The 6000-nt window shown below is 45.7% G+C and overlaps 1 pseudogene; it reads left to right on the top strand.

Annotated features, from left to right (window-relative positions):
* The first annotated feature begins 2656 nt into the window (after positions 1–2656).
* LOC113017591 (TBC1 domain family member 2A-like) lies at positions 2657–5092 on the top strand (annotated as a pseudogene).
* The last annotated feature ends 908 nt before the right edge of the window (positions 5093–6000 follow it).

Genomic DNA, 6000 nt, shown 5'->3' with positions numbered 1-6000 from the left:
AGACTGGAAACTATTGCTGAGGTCATGTCAGTGTAAAAAGTTACCTACAAGTCTGGCACCTTGGAAGCAAAACATAAAGAAATAAGGTGTAAGGCCAAATGTTTGGTCCTGCAGCCAACCGGACCATGAAATATAGAGCACAGGTGAACAAAGTGAGGCAGCAGTTTGCTGATTTCCACCTTGTGCCTTTCATGTTGATCAGCTTAGTAGTTTGCCAGCTTTCTAGCTGTTAAAGACTTTTGGCGAGAGGTTATTCATATTTGAACTCTAATTGAACCCCTCTTTTTTTTACTGTTTTTTTGTTTGTTTGTTTTTGGGTTTTTTTGTTGTCTTAGATGGCCTGACTCAGCAGGTGGGGGCAGTTTCTGAGTTTACCTTCGTTCAAACAGTGCAGAAATGGTTTCGCTATGCTCCAGACCGGATGGGTGGTGCAGGACGCCCGATATCCAGCCCCATCATGGAGTAAACTAAAAACAGTAAATAATACATTTAACAAACAAGCAAGCTCTAAATTTAAGCGGAGAGACTGCAGACATAGCCGCACCATTCCAGGGATTTTTGGTTAGCATGAGGGGTCTAGCCAGGACCCTTACTGGATACTGGGTGGGAATCGAACGTGCGACTCCAAAGATGTGTAGTATTACCACTACACTATCCAGCTGCGCTACACTATCCAACAAAAAAAGTTTTTAGAAAATTTGATAAAGTCTGATGCTTAATATTGTAGGGATATTAATCTCCCTATGATATTAATACGGATTAATAACACAGAGAAGTCATACTTCTGTTATGACAGAATTAATTGGGTAAATTATATTTACAATTGTAACATTGTAAACTTAATGTTACGATTTTACATTATGTTGCAATTTAACATAATGTGAAATTGTAACATTGTAAACATAATGTTACAATTTTACAATTGTAACATCCATCCATCCATCCATCTTCATCCGCTTTATCCGAGGTCGCGGGGGCAGCAGCCTAAGCAAAGAGGCCCAGACCTCCCTCTCCCCAGCCACCTCCTCCAGCTTATCCGGGGGAACACCGAGGCGTTCCCAGGCCAGCCGAGAGATATAATCTCTCCAGCGTGTCCTGGGTCTGCCCCGGGGCCTCCTCCCGGTGGGACATGCCTGGAACACCTCACCCAGGAGGCGCCCAGGGGGCATCCTTGTCAGATGCCCGAACCACCTCAGCTGGCTCCTTTCGATGTGGAGCAGCAGCTGCTCTACTCTGAGCCCCTCCCGGACGGCCGAACTTCTCACCCTATCTCTAAGGGAGAGGCCAGCCACCCTTCGGAGGAAGCTCATTTCTGCCGCTTGTATACGCGATCTCGTTCTTTCGGTCACTACCCACAGCTCGTGGCCATAGGTGAGGGTAGGGATTGTAACATTGTAAACATAATACAATTTTACATTATGTTACTGTCAGAGTCGGACGGTGCCCCGACCGGTCGACCTGTGTGTGTGTGTGTTTTTTTGTTCTCCTCTCTCGCTCCGCTTTTTCTCCGCTGCGATTGTTACGCGGTCGCGTAGCAACGGGAGACCTCCGACCCGTAAGTGCTGCCGCTCTGAGCTGCCTACTAAGCCTGGACGCGATCGAGACGGAGAGACGGAAGGGGACACTTCACTGATTCTAGGGAGTTTTGTGGACACACGAGGGGAGACGGGGAGAGGAGCACTGAAGGGACTTGCACTGTGGATAACTGTGGATTGATTTTGGCTTCACTGTAAATAAAGACACTGTTCAACTTAAACGAGAGGTCCGCGTCTAGGTTCGCTAACTCACCACCCTTAACAGCTACAATTTAACATCATGTAAAATTGTAACATCATGTTACAATTTGTAAATTGTAACATTGTAAACATAATGTTACAATTTTATATGATGTTAAACTGTAACATAAAGTAAAATTGTAACATTATGTTTACGATGTTACAATTTTACATTATGTTAAATTGTTACATAATGTAAAATTGTAACATTATGTTTACAATGTTACAATTTGTAAATTGTAACATTGTAAACATAATGTTACAATTTTACTTTATGTTAAACTGTAACATAATGTAAAATTGTAACATTATGTTTACAATGTTACAATTTTACATTATGTTACATTGTAACATAATGCTTAACAGATAATGGTTATCCTCTTTTTATATCATACATCATTGTCTCTGTAGGAGGGTCTGGAGCAAAGAGGAGAGGCTCAAAGGAAGATGCAAGGAGGACATGACATGAACAAAACTGACACCGACTGAACTGTGGTGGTTTGAGGCCTTTGGGGACCGATTTGAGGTTACTCACTTTGGCAGGTTCAAGAACAACAGCTCCTCTTTGATCTTCTTAGCTCCGCACTGGCATTCGTAGTCCAACAGGCCGCCCTGCAGCAGGGAGCAGGAGGAACAGGTGCATTAGAGTTAAACTCTTTTACAGATGAATTCACATATTCGTGGGAGCAAGCCTGTTCACAGAATAGAGTCTAAACGAGCTCTTACTTTCAGACTCCAGCCCCGCCCTTCAGCAGCATCCTGCTGGCTGGCACAACCTTGCCATTGGCTGCTGCCAGGGACTCAACAGGTTAGAACAAAAATATAAATATTATATCTGAGTTCTTATGTGGACCCGCCTTCCAGGCAGAACCTCACCTTCCATGAATGTCCACAGGTTAGCGGCCCTCGCTCTGCTGGTCCTCCAAAGTAAGAAAAAATGAGGAAAAAATAAGGAGCAGACCAAGCAAAAGAGGGTATTTAAAGAGACAGTGCTCTTAAGGTGCATTTTTGGCGAGTTTGTAAAATCATTGTACATCATTGTCTCTGTAGGAGGGTCTGGAGCACTCCCTGCTGAGCCGCTGGGTTCAGTACCTTGCAGGCAGGTCCGACGATGACTTCATCATCTCACCTGAGCTCAAAATTCTGGTGCGTGAAGGCGTCCCTCGGGAGTATCGGCAGAGAGTGTGGCGCTGTTTGGTCCGAGCCAGAACTTTGACAAGCCAAGAGTGCCACACGCAACGCTATCAGCAGGTACAGCTGTAGAGAGAGAGAGTGCTTTATCCGCACCTGAGCACAGGTGGCTCCTCCTTCTTCCTGTTGGGAATGCTGGCGAGCACTCAGTAATCCTGTTCTGTTTCCAGCTGTGTGAGAAGAGTCGGACAGCTCCTAATCCTGCCTCCAGGCAGGTCCAGCTGGACCTTCACCGAACCCTGACGACCAATCAGCACTTCTCCTCGCCGTCCAGCCCCGCCCTCCAGCCCCGCCCTCCAGCAGCTCCGCCGCATCCTTCTGGCCTTCTCCGGGCATAACCCTGCCATTGGCTACTGCCAGGTACTCAACAGGTCAGAACAAAAGTATAAATTTTATATCTGAGTTCTTATGTGGACCCGCCTTCCAGGCAGAACCTCACCTTCCATCAATGTCCACAGGTTAGCGGCCCTCGCTCTGCTGGTCCTCCAAAGTGACGAAGACGCCTTCTGGTGTCTGGTGGCAGTGGTGGAAGCCATCATGCCTCAGGACTACTACACCAAGAATCTGGTGGCCTCTCAGGTCAGCAGACACACTCACCTGCTTGCCTGCTGTGATCTGTTTTAGTGATCAGTGAGGCTGATCTCTGTGAGTCTTTGTGCTCAGGCGGACCAGCGCGTGCTGAAGGACTTCATGGCGGAGAAGCTTCCTCGCCTGGCATCTCACTTTGAGGATCACAACATTGACGTCTCTCTGGTCACCTTCAACTGGTTCCTGGTGGTTTTTGTGGAGAGTCTGCCCAGCGACATCCTGATGCCTCTGTGGGACGCCTTCCTGTATGAGGGTACCAAGGTACCATACACCCGAACACACCATGACAGAAATGCAGACAACACTTGAATGCACCACAGTAGTGTCCATGGAAACAAAAATGATTTTGTTTTCACCTTTAGATGTCTTTATTTACATTTTAGGAGTAATAAGACATTGTTTACTAAGCATGGGGAACTGTCATGTGACATGAAATAGGAGTGGGAAAGCAGATCATTCTAGTAACGACCTCACAGTCTACCACAAGCAGCGTAAATCCAGACGATGAGCGGGACAATGGCTTTGGGCTTGTTTCTGCGATGTGACAAATGCAGCGCAGCTTTTACATCGTTTGTCTCAGGAAATAAAATCACAGTTCAGACACAGAAATATATACCACACAGGGATAAATGCTGACAACAGCTTCAGCCACGTAGATCCAACCCAAAAGTTTAATTTAAACTTAAAGCTCAACTACCAAGTAAGTTAATATTATCTGGCAACTGAGGAACCAAGTGGCTTATTGGAAATCGATCAGAGCTGTAATGAGTAAAGGGCCCAACTGCACCACAACTGAAAGAGTAATTTTATGACTCACCTCCTCAAAGTTTCCAATTAATTGTGTGGCGTGAGTGTCCTGTTATGAAATGCGTGTCTGTGCTGCAGGTGATCTTCAGATACACTCTGGCTCTGTTCAAATACAAAGAGGACGACATCCTGAAGATTCACGACAGCGTGGAGATCTACCAGTACCTACGCTTCTTCACAAAGACCGTCTCCAATGCCAGGTACGCACTCGCCTCCACCCGCCTTAATCTACGAGCTGTTACACTCTCAGAAGTGTAGCGGATGTAGCTGTTGAATCTTTGAGCTTCAAACCCTTTTTACTGAAATTTTGTGCGAAGTTTAAATTTCCCTGATCACAGTAACAACGATTTAAAGATTTTTAAGTATCTGCAGCTCTCGGATACATGTGGTCCAGTCAGTCCAGTATTTCCTGCTCAAACTGCAGTACCTGAAGTATCAAGCAGCATAAAACAGAAACACTCAAGCTGATCAGTTTCCAGTTCCTCTGTGTTGGTGATCGAGTCCTTTCCACCTGCGTGTGTCCATGCAGGAAGCTGACCAGCATCGCCTTCAACGACATGAACCCATTCCCCAGCCGGCTGCTGAGGAACCGGCGAGTGCTCCACCTGGAGCGCCTGCAGGCGGAGCTGCGTGAGCTGGAGGAGCAGCACAAGGAGTTCATCACCGAGAGCGTCGTACGGAAAGACAAAGAGCTCGACGTCATGGTGAGCGAGGATGACGAGGACCTCTGATCACACGGGACGCTTCAGCTGCTCACTTCGAGACGACGATGAGTTTTCCATGAGTTCAAGAGAATTTTACTGTTAGGTATTTTAGTACCATGGGAGCATTTACTGGATATTGTTTTATAGTGACATTATGCAGGAAAACTCTGTCATTCAATAAGGCCCCTTTGTTTTAGTTATTTTTCTCTTTGACCCAAGAATTGATGTGTGAGAATCACAGGCTGGTACAAGGTTGAAATACCACAGAGATCACTCCCTCAGCTACATTAGTTTCTTAATCTTTTAGACGCCTGTTGAAGGCCAAATGGTTTGTTTCAGATTTCACTAATGTAAGAACTCTTCGTTTTGTGCCTTGAAAATATGTCGCTGAGATAATCACAATTGTAGCTGAACTAATAAACTACACAAAGGATGCTTCTTCACCCAAGGGCAGGAAGACGCTGCCTTATCTTGGTCTGTACTGGTTTAAACTGATAATCTGCTGTCTCATGAATTTTACCCTCTATATAAACTGTTGTACTTGTGAATAAAGTTGAGTCACTTTGGGAAGACAATCTAAAGCAGTCTCTGTTTTCTTGTTCTCCCAAGCTGCTCCCGAGCTGCTCGTACTAACACGCTGAATGGCATACTTGAATATTACTTGAGAATATATTTGACTGTGTTACAGACTAAGGGACATTCTCTGCTGATAGGTGAAGGTACATTCTCTGCTGATAGACGTCCACGCCTCGGAGGAAGCCGATCCACGGAGTAGGCCCTGGAAACAGTTTCCTTCATTTACTAAACCGGCTGTTAACTGGTTTCCTTCACACCAAACACAGGATTGTGTCAGGTTCACCATCTCTACTAACACTACAAGGAAACAGACGCATACAGATTTAACTGCATCACATCTCTGAAACAAGCTTGCTGTA

The sequence above is a fragment of the Astatotilapia calliptera genome, chromosome 2, assembly GCF_964374335.1.
Source record: "Astatotilapia calliptera chromosome 2, fAstCal68.1, whole genome shotgun sequence".
Taxonomy (NCBI): Eukaryota; Metazoa; Chordata; class Actinopteri; order Cichliformes; family Cichlidae; genus Astatotilapia; species Astatotilapia calliptera.
This window is presented reverse-complemented; position numbering and strand designations above follow the sequence as displayed.